Source organism: Polypterus senegalus, chromosome 4, assembly GCF_016835505.1.
Source record: "Polypterus senegalus isolate Bchr_013 chromosome 4, ASM1683550v1, whole genome shotgun sequence".
NCBI classification, from domain to species: Eukaryota; Metazoa; Chordata; class Cladistia; order Polypteriformes; family Polypteridae; genus Polypterus; species Polypterus senegalus.
The window spans coordinates 158,889,346-158,913,813 of NC_053157.1; positions in this window are offsets into that span (position 1 = coordinate 158,889,346).

Sequence of the window (24,468 nt, forward strand, 5' to 3'; positions counted from 1 at the left end):
GTTACTCTCACTGCACCACTCTGAGTATTTATCCCACTGTGTCTGAGTGTGTAATCACAGCTGTACAGCAGTTGATCTGAAAGAGAATTATCAACATATAGCATCTAGCACACACTGCCTCAGCCATGCACAAAGTCTATTTGAACTGTTCTCATATAACAATTGCTTCAGAGCCTTTCCTGTACTGACCTCGCGGTTCAGAAACAGTTTCATCCCAAGAACTATAAACACACTCAATCAGTTCAAGTGCTCATTGTAGAAATGTCTGTACTTATAAGTACAACTACCTCACTGTAAACTTGCAATATAGTTATAATATTGCGCAACCTGAGCCACTTCATAAAGTGCGTATTTACATATGATGACGATATAATTTTTAAAATCAAATGCAGCAAAATATGTTTATTACATTATACAGATAAAATGAATAATCTATATAATCTATATTATTAATAATTAAACATGTGAGGACACAGTGTTGCAGCATTAACAACGAGATGGCACCCCGTTCAGGGATTGTTCCTGCCTCGCGCTGTATTCTTGCTGGGGCTGGAACGACACGAAGGACAAATGGATAGAATAATGAAACATTAAAAAATGTTCCCTAAAAGAAGAATCAGCATTTTAAGCTTACAGATGGCTTAACATTTATTACAGAGCTAATTGTGTGGTGATTGGGTACTTGGAGAGAATTTTTTTCCAAGTGTGTGGTGTGTGGTGATTGGGTACTTGGGCAGGGAGAAAATTCTTTGTTAGTTGTGGTAATTACAACTCAAAGACACATGATATCCTATATGGTGTTCCACAAGGCTCTATCCTGGGTCCGCTGCTCTTCTCAATCTATATGCTTCCATTAGGTCAGATTATCTCAGGGCACAATGTGAGCTACCACAGCTATGCCGATGACACACAGCTGTACTTATCAATAGCACCTGATGACTCCGACTCTTTTGTTTCACTAACACAATGTCTGACTTGTATTTCTGAATGGATGAATAGTAATTTTCTCAAGCTAAATAAAGAGAAAACTGAAATTTTAGTGATTTGCAATAATGGATACAATGAGGTTATCAGAAATAAACTTGATGCATTAGGATTAAAAGTCAAGACGGAAGTGAAAAACTTAGGGGTAACTGTTGACTGTAACCTGAATTTTAAATCCCATATTAATCAGATCAATAGGACAGCATTTTTTCACTTAAGAAACATAACAAAAGTTAGACCTCTTATATCATTGAAAGATGTTGAGAAACTAGTTCACGCTTTTGTTTTCAGTCGACTAGATTACTGTAACGCACTTCTCTCAGGATTACCCAAAAAAGACATAAATCGTTTGAAACAAGTGCAGAATGCAGCTGCTAAAATCCTAACTAGGAAAAGAAAATCCGAACTTGATGTCACTACACTGGTTACCTGCGTCTTTCAGAATTGACTTTAAAATTCTGCTTATGGTTTATAAAGCCTTAAATAATCTCGCTCCATCTTATATATAGGAATGTCTGACACCTTATATTCCAAATCGTAACCTTAGATCCTCAAATGAGTGTCTCCTTAGAATTCCAAGAGCAAAACTTAAAAGAAGTGGTGAGACGGCCTTCTGCTGTTATGCACCTAAAATCTGGAATAGCCTGCCAATAGGAATTCGACAGGCTAATACAGTGGAGCACTTTAAAAAACTGCTGAAAACACATAACTTTAACATGGCCTTCTCATAACTTCACTTTAATTTAATCCTGATACTCTGTATGTTCAATTTATTATAATAAATATTCATGGTGGCTCTAAAATCTGTACTAACCCCTACTCTCTCTTCTGTATCTTTTTCCGGTTTCTTTGTGGTGGCGGCCTGCGCCACCACTATCTACTGAAAGCATCATGATGCTCCAATATTGATGGACTAAAAAGCCAGAAGTCTGCATGACCATCATCATCAAGTCCTTCCGTGAGAACTGGGCGGTCTCATGGTCTGGAATCCCTGCAGATTTTATTTTTTTCTCCAGCTGTCTGGAGTTTTTTTTTGTTTTTTCAGTCCTCCCTGGCCATCGGACCTTACTCTTATTCTCTGTTAATTAATGTTGACTTATTTTAAATTTTTTACTGTGTCTTTTATTTTTCTATTATTTATGTAAAGCACTTTGAGGAACATTTTTTGTATGAAAAAAGGTGCTATATAAATAAATGTTGTTGTTGTTGACAGGAATTGGGGGTTAGTATGTTTGAAAGAGACAGTACTGCTGCAGTAAATTATTTCATCAAAGGTCGCAAACGGTGCAGCAAACATTTTGTGTGAGGCAGGAACTATCTCTGGACAGGGTGTCAGCTCGTCACTATCACTATGCCACTGTTTTCCCATATTTAATAACATGGTTTAACTCCAGTCATCATGAAAATAATATCAAGTATACATCTCAGTATTTAAATTGTTCAGAGAGCTGTAATATTACGAATGTAATGGATTCTGTGTCCTGTCGGAGAAAGCCCGTTTAAGAAGCACATAGTAATTCACACACATAGAGCACATAGAAGAACACATACAATACAAAGCATTTAATGTGCTACTTTAGTTACAATGGGATTTGAGAAACTAGTAAATGAAATGATTTTAAGATGAAGTTTATGATGTTCTACTTTAATAACAAAATATACTACATGATTAAAGTGGAAATTTTGAGATTAAAGTTGACATTTAGAGCTTTTTCCCACTGTGTTCCTATTTTTTTTCTTTTCTCTGTACTCTAATAAGCTTCCATATGACACTCAGACGGTGGGCTACGACTCACCTTTTTACGGTGACTTTGATATCTGACAACTTTTTTATTTCAGGTACTGTGCAGCTTTGTGAACTTAAGCTTTTGAGTTTCTCCGACACTCTATGTCACACGATCAACTTCCACTGTTTAAACCAACAAATAGTACGTTTTTTCTTGCATCCACTTGGTATTTGCTGAAATTCTTCTATTTTCCCCCATGCTTTTGCCATTGTCTTTTCACAGAACGCTGAGCTTAAGGGCTATTTATATTGATTTGCATATTCAAAGAGGCGTAATTCTGGGAGTAGCTGGGGGAGCGGCAGCAGGCATGTACACGTGTGTTACTTTTCACGCTGACCGGGATTTATATGGTGAAAAAATGTGCATTTATGCATCTGGATTTTTTTGTGTAGGCACATTTCCGCTTTTGTCTGTACACCTTGTTTTAGGGTGAATTCTACACCTGGTGTTATGCGTGAGGCCCCTGGTCTGGATGGATTGGCAATTGAGTTACATAAGGCTTTCTGGTCTTGTTTATCTGTCCCTCTGTATGAAATGCTAAACTCTGCCATATCCAGAAATATCAAAATGGGTAAGGATGCAACCAAATGCATTAATTACCGACCAATTGCTCTTATAAATAGCGATGTGACAATATTTGGAAAGGTTCCGTCTGTTAGCTTAAAAAATATCATTGAAAAACTGATTCATCAAGATGAAACTGGGTTTATGTGTACAAGATATTCTGCAGACAATATAAGAAAACTATTGTATCTAATTGATGCCTCTTCTAATATCAGATCTTTGACTGCATTGCTCTCTCTGGATTCAGAGAAAGGCATTTGTTAGACTGAACAGGAAGTTTGTCTGGAGCACATTAATGGTGATTTGGTTTGGTGTAGGTTTTCCAAACATAGTAAAAACCTTGTACTCAAATACAACATTTACAGTATGCACAAACTCAACTTTATCTTACCCTTTTAATTTGCAGCATAGCGTTAATCAGGGGTGCTTGCTTTCATCTTTGCTTTTCATTCTCATTTTAGAGCCCCTGGCTATGGTGCCACGTTTGAGTTTTACTTTCACACCAATAACTGTGGCCAACACCGAACATAAAATTTCATTATACACTGATGATATGCTTCTATATCTTGGTAATGCTGTGACTGACATACCAACAATACTGTCCATCTTTTCAACATATGAATTTCTTTTGGGTTACAAAATTAGTTGATCGAAGTCTACTCTCTTGCAATGGGGGCATCTCCATTATTCATTTAATGTCACCTAACAGTATACCCATGGTCATATCATTTTAATACTTAGGGCTCACAGTTTCTTCTTCCTTGACTGAAATTTCATTAGTTAATTACAGGAGTACTTTCAAAGCAAGAAAGGACTCAATTTGTGCATGGGATAAACTAAATTTATATTTTCAGACACAATTACAATAGAATCTCGGTTCACGGGATTAATCCATTCCAGAAAGTGACTTATGAACAGAAATGCTTGTATTTTGAATTGAATTTTCCCATAAGAAATAATGCAAATTTAATTAATCCATTCCACAACCCAGAACTGTTGATAAACATACATTGTATATACTGTAGTGGCAGGTACCCCTTACTATCGATAAAACTCCAGGAACTCATTGATGTGTCTCTTGGTGGCTACCTTATCTGAGCTTGCGGCTTTGGCATGCCTTATGACACTATGAATATTGCTTCTTTTTTTAAACTTCTCAAACTATCCACTGCTTGCTTTAAATGATTCCACTTCTTAATCACTCATTCCAGGGGTTTTCTTAACAAGAGCAAGTTGTTTTTTCACAGATGATTGCCTCAGAAAAGTTATCACCTGCTACCTGTTTCTAGTTTATCCACTCTAGGAACAACTTTTCAACATCATCGATTGCTCTAGGTCTTTGTTTTATTAACACTTAAACACCTTTTGCCACATCAGTACTCTTGAATCTATCTTTCTCTTTAAGAATGGTACATATTGTCGACGTTGCTTTTTCGTATTGGCATGCCCGATCAGCCACACAAACACCATCTTTGCGTTTTTTGATGATCTCTTTTTTCAGTTCTATAGTTATTTTCACTAATTTCTTCATGGGTGAATTCTTTAATGCTTTCTTTGGCCCCATGCTGGTCGTACACTTTCATAACTCAACAGTAAAATACACAAAAAACTGGTAACGTGTTCACAATAAAATAATTCACATATTAATTCAGCAAAGGACGGGCTTAGACTGACTCAAGAATCAGACGCCATACATGTTTGATCATGTTCGAAAAACACTCAGCTTCTGAGTAACTACTCATGTATGGAGACAAATTTCATGACGGAAAAATGCTCGTGAACAAAGGTCTCACTGTACCTATTAGTAAAATTCATTTTTAACCTTGTTTAAATTATATTAACGTTACAGTTCCTCTGGCCTCTCCCCCTGGTTTTCGGAAAGAGGTTAAGTTGGTGCTATCAAGATTTTTATGGAATAAAAAGAGCACATTGACTCATGTTAAGGTGGATGTTGGCTTGCGTTTCCAGACTTTGAGTGATATCATGTTGCTTATGTTCTTAGGTCTACTTGGCAATGGTATACTAAGAAGATGGTGACCCCATCTTGGTTAACTTTAGAACATAATTTGGTACCTTGTGTTTACTTACCTTCTCTCCATTTCTGTGGTGTTAAATCTAAGATGTTAATTGTACAACTCTCACCCATAAGTTGCATGTTTGGGTTCAGGCCGCCCTCAACAAAACACAGGCTCGGTGCGGGGATCATCTTTTCCCGTCGAATGTCGGTAACTTGCTTCAAAGAAAAACGGGCAAGTCACAACACGTGAATTGTGGCACCTCAATCAAAAGTTTTTGTAGTGTTCAGTGTTTAAACGAGTGAAGGGTTAGGGGGCGGCTGAAATTAAATGGCATGATGGCAGCTTTGCCTCTAGAACCGGGCCTGGGTTCAGGTAGAGCATATTTTAACCCCATTCTGAAGTGGCACTCATATTCACCTAATTTTGATAAAAGTGCCCTTAATTCTGGATGTCATCTGATCACTTTCTTTGTGTGGTATAAGGCAGGTATTCATACATTAGGTGATATTTTTGATTCCAGTGGCCTTGAACCCTTTCAGTTATTATGAATGGAATTCTCAATTCCAACCTACTCCTTTTTCCTCTGTCACCAGGTAAGATCGGCTATTAAAGCATAGGGCATTGTTTTATCTGCTCCCCTGCCTGTATAACCACTAAATAAATTTGCCTTTGCACTTAGCTCTCATTCCTGTTTTTTTATAGGTAAGGCCGATTCCCCAGACTGTAATTTTTGCCCATCTAAGGTGCCTGGCACCTTTATGCATGACTTTTTGGGAATGCCCCAGGGTGGCAGAAATGTGGAATCTTGTTACGAGTGCCCTTACCTCCATTCTGGATATTCAAATACTTGTATCACCAAAATTACTGATCTTACTGGATTTCTCTGCTTATATTTTGAGAATTAATGGGACTTCAGGCATATTGTGCATACTATGGATAATTGGTTGTTTGCTGTCACGGGTGAATGGGCATTTTGAGTTGGAGCCATGGAATCTTTGGGGAGGGATTGGGGTGCTGGTGTTTACAACCTCTCTATTGTCTAACATTAATAAGTGAATGACTTTTCAAACACAGTTTGTTATTTGTTTTTCTTTGAGTTACCTGTAATTTTATATACTATACATGTTTTCCTGTTTTTATACTGCTATGTATAATATATTCTTCTCAAACAATAACTGATCACAAATAAAATACCTCAAATATCATACATATACATGATCACTTTATTTTTTTTCTGCTGGTGATACTTGATGTGTTTCCTGATGATGCATGTTCTTCTATAGCTTTTATTCGATCTTTCTGAAGATCCTAATAATCTTAAAAGTTTCAAGAGAATTATTTCATGCATAAATTCCTCCTTAGACACACTTTATAAAATGAGGATCATCCAAAATTTTAGTTTACAAAAAGAATATTCCAGTGGTGCACAACTCTTGATAAGACATTAGTAATGCCATAGCATTTTAATAAAATAATTTACACTTCAAATCAGCATATATTTAACTTTCTTCATATCACTGTTACTGATCCAGCAAATTATTTTTCCTCACCATACACTTATTTTTCAGTCTTTATTTCCTTGCCTTGTGCCCAGTACTGCAGGGATAAACTATGTCCCCATCTTGAACCCTACATTATATTAAGCAGTATTGAGAATGTTATGTTATCTTAGATTTTTCATTCTTTTTTCTCATCATCTTTCTGGTTTATTTATATTTTTTAGCCTGAAAAGAAAACCATTTCTTGTTTTTAAATTACTTCATACAACAACACATGCATTATAAATCAGTTAGACACAAACAGTGCTACATATTATTCAGATAAGATGCACTCTCCTTGACTCATCTGTAGAACAGACAAAGAAAATGATTCATTTTGAAGGACTGTAAGCTGAGAAACATGCTGAAATACTCAAAAGCATTTCCAGTTAAATTTAAGATCTTCACAGTGACTTTGCCCAGTATAGAGTAATCACTGCAGTAAAATTATTCACTGAAATGGACCTCAAATCCAAAGTTTCTTGTCTTGCCTCATACCCACCTCTATAACAGGGATTTCCACCTGTTGTAGAAGCTTTCTGAAGTGCTCCTAACACCTCTCCCTCCAATACTGTGGTCAATGTTTCCCCACCTTCTCCGAGAAAAGCCTGAGTGACATCCTGACCTCCCTTCCTCATTACTTGAATGATTATTTAATAAAAATACTGATGATAATTTTAACTGAAAATGAATCAAAACAGCATCCGGAATATAATACAAATTAATTTGTGAACCAGAAATTAAAACCAGTATTTATATGTATGTAACTATAAACAGAACAACAACAAATCATTGACAACTTGTAATAGCCTAGGGCCAAGTCTAGGGTGGCAGGATAGTCTCTGACTCTCCTTACCCTGGATGTGGATGAAGCAGGGGCGTATAATTAATGTTTGGATGGAAACTACAGGCAAAAAAAAAACTATTTTACATTTAAAGTTTAGTGTCTTTGAATATTGTAATGGAATGATAATGAGCTTTAAGAAAACAGCAGCTGACAATCAATAAGAAAAATGAGAAACATTATGGTGACTGCACCAAGTGAAGACTACCTACTTTTACCATTGAGGGTACTTTTACTAGCAGGCATTGATGAGGAGTTATATGTTACTTATAAATCTCATTATAAGGGGCTATAATCTCACCCCAAAAAAGGTACATTTTAGGAAAGTTTTTTGTGCATGGGACAGTAGTTCATTGTAAATGGTAGGGAAAGCAAAATGTCAAAACACATTTTTTGAATGATTAATTAATAAAGAAAAGATTGATGAGAAATAGCAACAAAAATGTGATTCTATAAAGCACTTTCAGATTTTCATCATTTAACATCTCAGTTCTATTTTGCAAAATAAAATACCTTTGTTACATTAATCTGCTTATTACTTTTTATTAATTCTTGTCGACAATTTAATGCAATGCTTACTTCCAAGGTGCTTTCAGTGAAAAAAGTTTGAATGAAATATATATTAATAATACTAGTAGACATATGAATGGATTACACTACATTCTAGTTATATGCGGTATTGTTGGAACGAGACACTATATAATTCAAATAGCCGGACCTTTACACTATAGTACAAAACTGTGACATGTAAAAACAGAACATTCTGCTTTATAGCATTTCATAAAAATTATACAGTATATGTATAATAAAATGGTAAATTTTTGCAAGTCTGCTTTTTTAATTTTCCCAGAATTTCAAGCTTCTGCTATTGGTATCCAGTGATTCTGGCCAGATGGATTATAAAGCCTTTTTGTAGTTGAGAGATTTATAGCATACTTTATCTAATGGAATCATCTTTGCAAATTTAACAGTACATTATTTTCACACTGAACTATGCTCAGCTGTGCAACTTCCTATTTTAAATCCTGATTACATTTTCACCTGTTTTTAATATTTTCTTGGACTGTGAAAATGTATTTCTTTCAAAGCTTCATCAACTGTTAGAAAACAAACTATATGTATGTTTAAGTGTTGCCATTCAATTTGGTTGTGTTTGTGGACTATGAATATACCTGTATAGGTTTACCTGGACACTTGTTTCCCAAAAAAGTCCATATCCCAAAAAAGTCCAGATTTTATTGCCTGGTTGTCATAAATTGGCCAGGTTTGGGTGTGTGGGTGAGTGTGCCCTGTGATGAACTTGCAGTCATTAAGCATCAACTTGAAGATGCTGTGCAGCCTCAAAAAAGGTGAATGTGAATTTTATTTGATTCAAATACTATGATTTGTTATTTATTACAACACATATATCATATATAAGTGCACATTGTTTATTTGTTCTGTAATATTTATTATTATTATTACTATCTAATTTTAATGTTTTTCTTTGCTTGTAACTTATCCTTTTGCATCTTTTACAGAACTCTGAGCTACATCTTATGTATGAAAATGTGCTATACAAATAAATGCTGCTGGTTATATACATGTATGGCAAATTAAGAATTTACAGTAGTGTGATGCAAATTAATTATAAATCTACCATTGATAGATAGTGTTAAAACCTGAACAATCAAGTAGCATGAAATTCAGAACTTGGACAAAAAACTAAAACCATAATGTTACAATTGAGGTACATTTAGCAAATATCATAATGAAAAGGTATTTGCGTAACCTTTTATTTATTTGGCATGTTAATAAACTAAGGAGAAAATTCATATTTTTTTTTTTAAATTTTTAGTTAGTTTTGTATTCATAAAATGTGATAATGTGGTAACTTTGCCATAACCCATCTTTGAGCCAAGATAATCTGAGTTAATATTACTTTTCTGCTTCGAATTTCTCTCCATGATTATGAGGACTTCTTCTCACATTCCTACATTTCTTCCTATTATTTTACTGCTAACTATGTGTTTTCAACATCTTCCTAAATCACAAAGCACTTGGCTTAAGTGATGGGCTTCCATTTAATACTCTTTCAGGCTGTGTTTCTTGATGTATAAATTCTGTCTATGTCATTTTTGCATGTGTTAATGATACATTTCTGGATGTTATTTATTTTTATTGTTATTCTGGAGGTGCCTGTATGCTGTAAGTTTTGTGGGTCCTTTTTTGTCTGGGCACCACCATTTTGCGATGCAAATTCAAATGCACTGCCATTTTCCTTATGGTAACAACTTCGTTTGCAATAACTGTTTTGGAACACCGTCTTTTCCAATTTAGTTTTTTTAAGTTCTTATGAATAGTTTTTAATGAAAGACTTGATTTGAACCCAGTTTAACCGTAGAATGCATAATTGGATTTCCCAACGTCAGTACAACAGAAAAATGTCTCTAGCTTAACTAAGAGGTGATTGATGATGTTCCACATTGCAGATTATTCTTTCAAATAAACTGCTGCTGCTGTGTCATGCTGGTTACTTTAATATAATCTTAAGCACAAAACATATGAAACAAAACATTGTATTTATTCAGTTATGTATATACTGTACATATACACACATATTTATAAAATATAATCTGTGTGAATACAGTATTTAAATCAACAATTATTAACTGCTAGTACACTGGATCACAGTAAGTGCTGTATGCACACAGCTACTGTCAGGGTTGTCAGGTCCTGGAAATATTTCCAGCCCAATGACAGCTAAAAACCCACCCTTGGATTAGCCCAATGAATGACGCTGTTAATGTCCAGGGGATGTTTTAGGGCTGTAGATATCCCGGTTGCGTTCCTCTTAGAGTTTTGCTTTTTGATGGCCACACGAGAAACATACACATTACCAAATCAAAATCTGGTCTACACAAGGCTTTCAAGCATTGCCCAGTTTGGGGTGAAAACCTCACATATAGCAACCCTGGCTACAGTAGGTAAATACAGTATATTTAACAATGTTACCATGATGGAATTTGGCACCCAGTTCTATGTTAGAATAAGCATACTGAATTAATAATTCTAAATGCCATGCACATTATGTTACCTGAAATCTGTATGGCAAGCCAATTAAAATTTATTGATAGCTCAAAATCTACTACATCACATTTTCAGGTGTCTAAAACTCATTTCAAAATATCCCAGAATAAGTTCTTTTACATTTTAAGATAAATATAATACAGTCTGAGATATCTCGAGTGCATTTCAAGATGTACATAATAGATTTGAATATATCCCAAAATAATTACATTCAATGGGACTTCTTACCAGATCACAAAATGCAGCAGAGATATCTTGAAATGTACATGAACTTATTTAGAGATATATTGAAATGAATGTCAGATATCTGAAAATGGACAGGTAATATTGTGAGACAGTTGCAAAAAGATCAGATATATTTATTTGTAGTTCAGATATCTTAATAGATGTAAAGATATTTCTGAAATAACTGTCTTTTTAAAGATATTTTTAAATCAATTTGAAATAAATATCTCACAAAACCCATATAAAACTATCAAGAAATAAGGCTGAAATATTCATCCATCCACCTCTCTTTTTCCAAACCTGTTTATCCTGAATATGGTCACGGTAAAGCTGGAGTCTATACCCCAGAAATCATCAGCCACAATGGCAGGAACAATCCCTGGCCAGAGTGCCAAAAAAATGTATTTTATTTTATGAAATACAAATTTGTTAAAAATGCATTTCTTATTCTAGAATTCAAATTTATGTATTTAAAAATACATTTCCAGATAGTTCTAAATGTTAATTCAGCTTGCTGTATTAATCACATGTTTATATAAAGTTTGTGCATACCAACACTGACTTATGTTGGACTGCTTGAAGAAAAGGTTCAGGTAATGTGTGTTGTTTTATTTTTTTTCCCATTAACATTTCATACTCTATTCCAAATGCTTTCTTTTTTTTATATGATTATTCATAAAGCTACTGGCATGCTGCTTATCTGTACATAGATGAAAACCTAAGTCAGAATAGTTTAATTGTTTCCCTTTTTGTTGCTTATACACTTCTTGCCCTTCTTCTTGGCTATTCTGTTGCTGTTCAGATTTTCAAAGAATCTCTTAGAGAAATGATGAAGAGACAGTTTCGCAATACATAACAGACAATTTTGCAATAAATGAAATATAGAGATAGGGCTGCACAATAAGCAGAAAAATTAAGTGACCTGGGGCATCATGTATAAATGGCGCATATGCACAGAAATGTTGCGTAAGAATGTTTCCATGTTCAAATCACGATGTATAAAACCTAAACTTGGCGTAAAGCCACGCACATTTCCACGGTACCTCATACCCTGTCGTACGCAAGTTCTCCGCTCGGTTTTGCAGACTGGCGGCACCCAGCGTCAAAGCAGTGCTACTGTTCCTGTGCGGTTACCCTTTCTTTCTTAGATCCACATTCCTGACATGGCTTTATAAATACATTGAAACTAACTGCATATTGTTTATTAGTGTAATGCATCTGATTGTAATTAACCTGTAACAATATAATGGCCCAGGGAATAGCCATAGTATTCCAAATATCATAACTGCTCTAGCGTTACTCTCACTGCACCTTTTTTTCTTCTTCTTTTAGCTGTTCCCGTTAGGAGTTGCCACAGCAGATCATCTTTTTCCATATTACTCTCACTGCACCACTCGGAGTATTTATATCACTGTATCTGAGTGGGGAATCACAGCAGCAGCTGATCGGAAAGAGAATTATTGGTATACAGCATCAAGCACACCCTGCCTCAGCCACGGCAAATGCTTCAGAGACTTTCCCATACGGACCTCGCGGTTCAGAAGCAGTTTCATCCCAAGTACTGCAAACACACTCAATCAATTGCTCCTTGTAGAACTGTTTGTACTTATATGTACAATTACCCCACTGTAAACTTGCATTACAGTTATAATATTGCACAACCTGCGCCACTCTATAATGCGCATATTTACATATGATAACAATATCATTTTTAAGATGAAATGCAGCAAAATATGTTTATTGTATTATACAGATAAAACTTTAACTTCATTTAAATAATCTGTATTGTTAATAATTAAACATGCGAGGACATGGTGCTGCAGCGCTAGCAAGTTCACGTATTGTTCCTGCCTCGCGTTGTATATTTACTGAGGCTGGCGCGACACTGGAAGGATAGACAGATAGAATAATTAAACACGTACTATGAAAATATTGCAATGTTCCTTAAAAGTTTTGAAGAATCATCGTTGTAAGCTTACAGATGGCTTCATGTGTATTACAGAGCTGATTGTGTGGCGATTGGGTATTTGGAGTACTGCTACAATAAATTATTTCATTGAAGGTAGCACATGGCACAGCAGCATCTTGTGTGAGACATGAACAATCACTGCGTGACCGTGTTCCCATGTTTAATAACATGCTTTCATTCCAATCATCATGAAAATGATATCAAGTGTACATCTCAGTATTTAATTCATTCAGAGAGCTGTAATATCACGAATGTAATGGATTCTGTGTCCTGTAGGAGGAAGAGAAAGAATGGAAGCACGTAGTGATTCACACACATAGAGCACATAGAAGATCAAATACAAAACAAAGCATTTAACATGCTATTTTAGTTACGATGGGATTTGAGAAACTAGTAAATTAAATGATTTTAAGATGATGTTAATGAGGTTTTACTTTAATGACAAAATAAACTACGTGATTAAAGTGGAAATTTCGAGTTCAAAGTTGATATTTCGTGCTTTTTTCCCACTGTATTCCTATTTTTTTTTGTCTGTACCCTAATCAGCTTTCATATGACACTCAGACGGTGGGCTTCATCGTGCCTTTTCACGTCAACTTTGATATATGACCTCTTTTTTAGGTGCTATTTGGTAGCAGTTCTTAACCAGTTAAATTCCCAAGGGGTTAGTAGGTTTTCTTCTTATTTCAAAAGCTAGGCCTAAACTGGAATCACTCTAGAATTTTCATTTCATGTAATATTTTGACCATTTCCAGAAGAGAGGGTATATTCAAACCGGTTATAGTTTTCTGCTGCAGTTTTAAGTGTGGCCAACAGTATTCTTTGAAGGATATGGAAGAAAGCAGAGTATCAGATTATTTTATTGACCTGTAGATAAGCACTACTAAGTCCACTACTCAGTCAACTATGTTAATGACAACTTATAGGTCCTTTCATTGTTAATGAACATTTGCATTGCATTATGCAGTTTACTGCAATGGAAAGGTCTTGTCTGACTGGAGATCCATGGCCTGTGGAATAAAGCAGTTCTAGACATACATATTTGCTTTTGAAGACACTGCAGTTTTCTCAGATTATATCTTTCTAAAAAACTGAAATCCTTTCTGAATTCAAATTCATGGGACAGAGCCATCTGTCTATATTTGGACAGTCTCTCTGAGCAAAAACTACATTAATCTCATAGCCTAAACTCTGAGTGTCACTTTAATTAGAAACTATTTTTTCTATGTAACCATGAAATTTTGTTGGCATCATTGAAAGTGCTTGACCCATTTTTTTTAGTCTTCAGTGGGTGTTTCATAAACTTCAAACTTCTAGTGGTTTTGTGGGGTGGACAGATATCCAGCAAGTCTGTGTGGTTTCCTGCATTCCTGGCACGTAAAACAGGTCTCTTGGAATATATTCTACAATTTCAAGCTTGTGAACAGACTAACCGTTCAATCAATTTTGTTCTCTTTCATTGTAACATGAAATAGACATACTGTATGTATTTATAAACATAAAATGAGCCTGTAAGCAACAATTACTAAGATGGACATTTTGCCTCAAAGTCAATATCCAAGTAAATCTAACAATGGCTTATCTTAGGTGATTACAAAATAGCAGTCTGGCACCAATATAAGTTCAAATACAACATTTAGAATTTTGGCAGAAGATGATGAGAGGTCTGGCAAAGATTATTCAGGAAATGTGGCTTTATACTAACAGGGCATTTCCAGCCTCAAGTTTACTAACAATTTTGTATCAGTTTTTTGCCTTCAGTCTTAGATCAGGGAGCATTAAAGGTGATCTTTTAGACTGTTTCAAGAATTAGAGTGTTATATAAATATTTCCATTTTTTAACTATGTGATGTTCAATTGATCATACTCCTCAATTTTACTGATTTCTTTGAACATTGAACATCTCTTCTTAAAAAGTCTCAGCAGTTGCCTCAACTTCCTTGCATTTTCCTCGCAGTTTAATTGCTGACCTGGTTTCTGTCTATGTGGGGTATGCACATTATTCCTGTGATCATATGAATTCTTTTCTGATTTTCTCCATCACCCCAAAGAAATGCATGGAAAGATAATTGGCCACTTCCGATGAGTGTGAGTATGAGCATGAGTGAACCGCCAATGGACCAGCATGCTATCCAAAGTAGGTTCCTTTTCTGTCAATTATCCTCACACCTCAAACACAATGGGTGGATTCTAAAAATGGATGGATAGTTTGATACAAAATTATTTAAATTAACATATTGAGCTCAAGATGAATGGAATATGATCTTGCAAAGATGAGACAGTTGGATAAGAAATGAAACAGAACTCATCATTGTGATGAAAGTGAAATTATTAAACTGGTGTGCAAAGGTTTGAAAGAAATATTATTTTCCAATAAATGTAAGTAATAAAAAAAAGACGCATTTTTTAATGTGTTTTTCATGAAGACAGAAACTTGCCCTCTTATATATTTGAAAACTGCCTAGACTCAGTCTTTTTCAAATAGTGGAAAAACTTCAATTTCATTCTTCACTTCATTTTTTGTCTTAATTTGAAAGATTTTGGTAGCTTAATTGTCCCAAAAATGTCTACTGTAAAAGGATAGGTATTGTGTGCTTTTTTAGCACCACAGGCTAGCATTTATTTCAATATGTAATTGAGATATAAATTTAAAATAAACAATGGAAGCCTTCAAAACTCTAAAAGAGGCAGTGTCGATTCCAGCTGTGATGTGTGCAGTTGTTTGGAATGGATTTCTAAGAAAAAGTCATTTTCTGAAATCATGCATTTGGTGTCGAGTTTGCCACTTAGCCTCAGTTATAGTCAATTTATGAAATGTCAGAAAGTAAAGAAGAACTTGGACAGGCCAAAATCAAAATGAGAAAAATTATTTACACAGCTGGATGCTATAATTAAAGACAGAAAAGCTTTATAGTGGCAAAATTGTATTCTGTTGACCCTTTTGATTTCAATGCAATACCCAGCAAGCAACAAAATATTTCAAGCAAGATGTTAATGCTTTAAAATAGAAAAAAAATGTGCTGCGGCCTCATAGTTTACATCTGTATGATATATGCTTTCGCAGAATACAGAAGAAATATTCCACTCTTTTATTTCAAAATGTGCATAACTGGATAAATTGACTAGGAGTGAGTAAGTTTGCTCTACAATCAGTTGATATTCTTTCATTGATTGTGTACTGTCTTGCTCCATATGCTCTGGTTCCCTGCAACCCTCTAATGGAAAAACTGGGTTCAGAAAATTGCTGAATGGATATGACAAAACCCAGAAGGTAGATTATGTACAATTTTGCATATTCTACAGTCCAAACAAATATTAGCAATTCACTTAAAATTGTAACAGTCATTCTGTGTGACTTCAATTACAGCTTAGTTTATTGTTTCAAATGTACCTTGAGAGAGTCGACATATATTTTGGGCATTTTTCTCTTTTACTCGTCCAGCAGCCATTCCTGATGTCAAAAAAAATCCTCAATATAAGCTACATCACTGTAAAAATAAAAGAAAAAAAGTAACTTTTCTGGAAATGTGTGTAAGAGAAAATGAATTATGTAAGCATCTGTAAGCATAGTGTGAACAAAAGTGTACTCTGTTTTTACATTACCATAAAAACAACTTCATTGCTGCATTATTCTGCACATTATAATGATTCATTATTATTCTGACACCATAATTTAATGGCAAAGCTCAATACCTGCCCTCCAAACAGCCAACAATTTTGCCCTGAGACTACTTCAACAGGGATTTTAACTCTCCATCAGGTACTTCTGTTTAAAATGATATGTTTAAGAAATCTGAGATACAATCATGCCACTGTTAGATTTAACTTTAGTAATGTGGTATTTTGGTCCCAAATACTTTCAGTACCACTGACCTAGTTTAACCTTGAGAGAAAAAGTTAAATTTCATTATAGAGAAAGGCAAGGAAAACTAATTCTCAATAAAGATAGTGTTTATTCAAATATATTCATTGCAAAGAAGTGTTTTCTGTTGAGATATGTTATTTAATTCAATACGGGATTTTGTAACCATACAAGTATATATACAACAAGCATTTAAGCATACAAGTTACATGTAGACATGCATGTAAGCGTGTAAGTTATTTATCCATTTTCACATCCTTCTTTTGCACTTACAGCTGTAAGTGCTGTGCACCCGTCCAATATTACAGCCTTCTATCCAAAGACGGGACTGCGCGCTGTTATATCTAATGATACCCAATTGTAAAATTCATTGCAGTAGTAATTTATGAAGTGTGAGTTGATGTGTTTTGGTTATTTTTGTGAAAATGCCTTCAATGCATATGCATTTGTTTTAATAACTGACTTTGTAACAATATTTATTTTTAGGATTAAGATGTGATAAAATCTATACTATTTGTTAGACATACTATCTATACAGCTCTGTACATGACCAGTCCTAATCACCTTATCTCAGTTTTTAAATAACAAGTTATTATATTAACCTTTGTTACCTCAAAATTAAATCCCAATGCATTTTTATTCTTAAGTAGGACACCTGCATGTGTATTTCCTACTGTATTTTTTCTTCATACCTGCAGACACCAATGGACAATCAAGACATTCTCAGGTCCACCACTGAATAGCCTGTACTGATGAATTCAAGAAAGTTATCTGCCTGTTGGCTTTTTATAAGTAAGTCTGTGTAGGATTTTTATTAAGTAAAATGTAATTTTATTTCTATATGTAAATTCCTAAAGTCACATGCAAATTAGATATTGTTCATTCTGGCATACAACATATATCTTCACTTTCGGAGGTGACCTAGTTTAGATGTTACCAATATATAACATAAATCTAAACATCTTACTAGCATATATTCAGGTATCTTTATTACATGTCATATAGAGGAATCCTATTGTTAAGTGTGCACATTGCATAAATCATCAAGGAAGAAAACAGTGGACCCCCAATGTGCGTTTAAGCAGTGAGATGACAACATAATTAATCTTGCTTTGTGAAATCTATTGTTCTGCATCTAGTACAGGTAGTGAACTAACATAACTCTACTTCTCTGCATTCCTGGATTGAAATCACATATTAGAATTTAATTATGGGTTAACCTTAATCAAAACTAATTGTAAAGAACTTCAAACTCTTTCCTCTGAATCATAAAGGACACCAGCAGTTCCTGGCCACTGTCCATGGCAAAAATTAAAATCAGTAGAAATCTAAAAGCTATAATCAGTGGATCAGTAACAAGTCTTAAAGGGTATTATTGAAAATTACAGTACATCTATAATGTATATAAGAAAACACCAAATGCTAATCATAGGGCGCCTGATCATATGTGAGCAACATTAGAAATACTAAAAAGTCATTCAGATAAGAAGTATAGCAGTAAGAGCATGGTGAAGAAGTAGGTAAAGCAAGCAAAGATAAAAATTTAACACACAAATAAAGAATTAGATATTTTTAATTCAAGTGTTTTCAACAGTGAGAAGGTTAATAATGTGCCAGTGGCTATACAGTAGTAATGTCAAAGAAATACAAAGCAATTTTAAGATTTTAGAGACCAAAGTGCTGCTATGATTCTTCTTCTTATTATTCTTCCATAGCTACTACCATTTGTATATGGGGTTGCTATTTGTTTGACTAAAAGATACCCATCCTAGACAAGAGTGCTCAAGATGTATGACCAATGATTTGCTTACGGCAGCAGATTCTGAACAAATTAGCATATTAATTCTGTTAGATCTTGGTGCAGCATTTGACATTGTCAGATATGACAGTCTGCTGTCCAGAATGGAGAACATGCTGGATATCTCTGGCTCTTTCCTCTAGTGGTTTACGTCCCATCTGACTTGAGAGAGTTTATTAGTCTTGGCAACAGCAGATCCAGCTCAGCATCGGTCACACAAGGGGATCCTCAGGGTTCTGTCCTTGGCCCTCTGCTTTTCTGTATCTATATATTCCCCCTTGGCCATGTCATTTGTAGCTATGGAGTGGTTTATCATTTGTGTGCAGATGATACTCACTTCTACTTCAGTAATAAAAGTGAAACTTCATCAGGGCTTTCTCAGCTCACAATGTGCCTCAGTGAAACTAAAACCTGGATAGAGCAGAACTCTTTAAAATGAAATTGCAACAAGACTGAACTCCTGCAAATTGGTACTAAAGTGCAACTTAAGAAAATTATCTCCTTCTCAATCACTCTTGATGGTGATCTCATTAGACCTTCTTCTGATGCAAGGAATCTTGGTACTATTTTTGATTCCTCCATTTCTTATTCTGCCCACATAAACCATATTAAGGAACTTTCTTACTTCCACCTCCATAACATATCCTGTGTTTGCTCGTTCCTCTCCTTTTTTACAAGAAACTTGTCCATGCTTTTATCACATCCTGCATTGATTATTTTAACTCCCTCCTGGCAGGTGTCCCTTCTAATGTTGTATCACAGCTCCAGTTAATTCAAAACTCTGCAGCAAGAGTCCTTACACGAACCAGCAACAGTGAACACATCACACTACACCCATACTGTTTTGCCTCTACTGGCTCCCTGTGTCTTACAGAATTAAATATAAAATTCTATTACTAAACTACAAAGCTTTAAATGGCCTTGCACTGAACTACATCAGTGACCTTCTCCATCACTATGCTCCTGTTCGCAGACCATAGTCCTCTGATTTTGGCAATCTTGTTGTGCCCCACACTATCCTGCACTCTGAGGGTGACAGGGCCTTCAGCTGTATAGCACCCAGACTTTGGAATGATCTCCCAAAATGCATTCTTTTAAAAAAACAACTTAAAACCCATCTGTTTAGGAAGGTTTATAACTGAACCTGACTTTCTGCCTCCACTCCCAGTCTTCCTCTCTGATGCTCAGTATAATTTGTGTGTTATATAACCAATGATGTTATTTGCTAGGCTTTTCATTTAGTATTGTGTTTTACTCTGGTTTATATTCTTTATTCTGTTTAATGTTTTATGTATCCTGTATCTATCCGTTTTAGTGTTCTATTCAGGCAACCTTTGCATCCAATGTTACATATACCTGCTGTTTCTTTCTGAGACTCTATGAAACGCCTTAAACATGGGAAAGGTGCTATATAAATACAATTTATTATTATTACTATTATTATTGAAGCTAATAATTATATTGTTGGATGCACAGAGGCATTCAATAAGACAACAACCTTTCAATTTATTACACCAATGCATTTATATTTAGGAACTTCACTGAACGTGCAATCCTCACAGAGACCTCCATTTGAAAGATAATTGTGACAGTTGGTGTGTACACTTCTCTCCATATTTGTTCATGTCTCTTTTTCTTTCTCCTCTTGTCTTCTCTATCTCTCTGCTTCAAGTCTTTACTGACGTTGTCTGAGGCAGTTAGAAAGCCCGGAAGTACGTGTTACACCAAAAGAGTGGTTAGTCCTATGAGATTGTTTTCTTAGTAAGGAAGGACCAGGCATAGAATTAATATCTTCAGCATGTGATTCCATTCCTCTTGTTCATGTCTGCTGAATATCTTTTCCAGCAAAAAGAACTTTGTGAACATACTCATGATTATTTTTTCCAAAAACGTTCTTGTCAACTATACATTAACAGGCATAATTTGAAATTATGTTCATGTGTAACACAGGGGATTCTATGGATTTACTTAAAAAAAAGACAAGATAAAGAAGTTTCTACAACGTACACATATTACCAGACAATCAACATGCATTTAAGTTAGCTGAAGTTATGTTTGACATACTGGAGTTTGAGGAAGCAGGAATATTTTGAGGAGCATAAAACCTTAAGCATGGATATCAGCATTTTATGTTATGAGGAAGTTTTTCAGTTTTTGTTGATGTCTAATTCAGTACTAGGGACACACCTTTTATAAATTAACATAAATGACCTATATAGAAATGTAACTTTCATACCTTAACAAATTGGTGGATTAGCAGATGCTGTATAGTGAGCAAAATCCCACGAGGGATAAACTTCAAATATGAGCAGGTATGTGGCAAACAAACTTTAATGTAAACATGATAAATAAAAAATCTTGCATAAAAAAGTTAAATATTCAAAGGAGGCAGAATGTGTTCTCAAGACTTGATAGATCAATTATTCAGCCCCGGAATATGTAGAGTGGAAGACATTTTAAAAGACATATAGAGTACTATTACATAGCATGATGGTATGTAATATAAGTCAGGAAATGTTAAGCTTTAGCTGAATAACACACTGTTGTAAGTACATTTTTTAAATTTTTCATGGGCTTTCTGCAAGTGCTAGAATCAAAGTATACATCTTTCCCATGTTTTTTTTAACCCAAAGAATATATTTAAGATGTTTGGTTTTTTTTAAAAGCTTTCTTCAGAAGTTGTTAATTTGTTAACATTATTTTTTTGATGCCATTTTTTTGCAGTTTGGTGATGCCTGGGGCATGTTGTTAGAGGTCAAGGGTATAAAAGTCAGCTCCATTAAACTTCCTGGTATCTGAGACTGGATAACTACCTGCTTTCGGCAGTGCTTTGATTTATTGACCAGGTTTTCTGACTTCTTGCTTTTCCTTTTTAATTTTGCTATTTGTTTTCTATATTAGGCTTTCATAAAAGACAGAGCTGACTTTTTTGGTTACGAACTTCGCATGGTTTCTGGCTTATGTTTCATCTCCTGATCCTTCAGTAAAAAGAAATATTCCTATCTCTCTCTGAAGGCAGTTAAAACTCACTCTAGTGACACTACAACTGGAATACCGTGCAGTTTCAGTCTTTATATTAAAAAATGACCTTGAGCTATAAGGCTTATCCCATTACTGTAGATAGGAATTATAACATTCTGGGAGTTAAATCTTTATAGTTTAAGAAAAGGGTACCTTAGGGTGACATGATGGAGGAATTTAAAATTAACCAAAAAGAGATTAGGATGACTAGGTAAAGTTAATTTTTTCACAAATGTTATTAAATATTTCTTCAACCCAACAAACCTCTGATATAGAGAACATTTTACCAAGTTCTGTTTTTGAAAATAGTATTTCAGCATTTTACAATATTTCAAAAACATTAGATGAAGAGCAAATACCAAACAATGTGTGTTGATTGACCTATTCCTGTTAAATGTTTTCTTATGAGGAAATACGTCTTCCCAGCAGTCCTGGCTCATCTCCCAAATCAACACCTTTCTGCTCTCTTTGAACATTGACTAAAACTATTAACACTACAGCAGACACTTGCTGAGAAACTCAAATCACTAAAGGTTTACTAGTGTAAACATGGAGCAGTGGTTGTGTTTGCTAAGACATGTAGTTAAAATGTTTGAAAATGTGGAAACAGAAACTTTGACTTTGATATTTAAATGTTATGTAACATCACTCTAAGTACAGTCTAAGTGCTAAATATTCAATGCTACTAAATTTTCTTCTTTACACTGCAATCTTCTCAGTGGAGTGACTCCAGGCACCATAACAATTTACACATATTAAATATAGGAAGCCATGAATCCTTTGCAACATGAATACATTTAAAATTTTATAGCTGAAGCTGAGTGCAGAGAAAATAAATCCTTGGGTATCTAATTATTAAGCTCTCTTTGAAGATCTTACACATTCTATAATACACTGTGATGAAATGTAGTTATCAATGATTATAATACGTGATGTATGTTCCAATGTAAGGAGCAGTGATCACATCAAGTATAACATTTTCTTTCAACAAAGTGATAAGAAAATGAGCCAATAAAACGTCACACCGACCTGAGATACCGTCACACATGGAACGATGAGTGTCTGTGTGTCAGTCCAGTTGCTGTGTCTCTGTCATTCCAAAAGATGGCACCTCACAAACATGTGTAGTAATAAGATGCATTGCTTTAGTCATTCTAACAGATGGCACATCATAAACATTTGTAGTAAAGCATTTACAGTGGTGCTTGAAAGTTTGTGAACCCTTTAGAATTTTCTATATTTCTGCATAAATATGACCTAAAACATCATCAGATTTTCGCTGAAGTCCTAAAAGTAGATAAAGAGAAACTAGTTAAACAAATGTGACAAAAATATTATACTTGGTCATTTATTTATTGAGGAAAATGATCGAATATTACATATTCGTGAGTGGCAAAAGTATGTGAATCTCTAGGATTAGCTGTTAGTTTGAAGGTAAAATTAGAGTCAGGTGTTTTCAATCAATGGGATGACAATCAGGTGTGAGTGGGCACCCTTTGTTATTTAAAGAACAGGGATCTATCAAAGTCTGCTCTTCACAACACATGTATGTGGAAGTGTATCATGGCATGAACAAAGGAGATTTCTGAGGACCTCAGAAAAAGAGTTGTTGATGCTCATCAGGCTGGAAAAGGTTACAAAACCATCTCTAAATAGTTTGGACACAGTCAGACAGATTGTGTACAAATGGAGGAAATTCAAGACCATTGTTACCCTCCCCAGGAGTGGTCAACTAACAAACATCACTTCAAGAGCAAGGCATTTAATAGTCGGTGAGGTCACAAAGGACCCCAAGATAACTTCTAAGCAACTGAAGGCCTCTCTCACATTGGCTAATGTTCATGTTCATGAGTCCACAATCAGGAGAACAGTGAACAACAATGGTGTGCATGACAGCGTTGCAAGGAGAAAGCCACTGCTCTCCAAAAAAAAACATTGCTGCTCGTCTGTAATTTGCTAAAGATCACGTGGACAAACAAGAAGGCTATTGGAAGAATGTTTTGTGGACAGATGAGACCAAAATAGAACTTTTTGGTTTAAATGAAAAGTGTTATAGTTGGAGAAAGGAAAACACTGCATTCCAGCATAAGAACCTTATCCCATCTGTGAAACATGGTGATGGTAGTATTGTGGTTTGGGCCTGTTTTGCTGCATCTGGGCCAAGACAGCTTGCCTTCATTGATGGAACAATGAATTCTGAATAATATCAGAGAATTCTAAAGGAAAATGTCAGGACATCTGTCCATGAACTGAGTCTCAAGAGAAGGTGGGTCATGCAGCAAGACAACGACCCTAAGCACACAAGTCGTTCTACCAAAGAATGGTTAAAGAAGAATAAAGTTAATGTTTTGGAATGGCCAAGTCAAAGTCCTGACCTTAATCCAATCGAAATGTTGTGGAAGGACCTGAAGCAAGCAGTTAATGTGAGGAAACCCACCAACATCCCAGAGTTGAAGCTGTTCTGTATGGAGGAATGGGCTAAAATTCCTCCAAGCCAGTGCACAGGAATGATCAAAAGTTACTGGAAACATTTAGTTGCAGTTATTGCTGCAAAGGGGGGGTAACACCAGATACTGAAAGCAAAGGTTCACATACTTTTGCCACTCACAAATATGTAATATTCAATTATTTTCCTTAATAAATAAATGACCAAGTATAATATTTTTGTCTAATTTGTTTAACTGGTTTCTCTTTATCTACTTTTAGGACTTGAGTGAAAATCTGATGATGTTTTAGGTCATATTTATGCAGAAATATAGAAAATTCTAAAGTGTTCACAAATTTTCAAG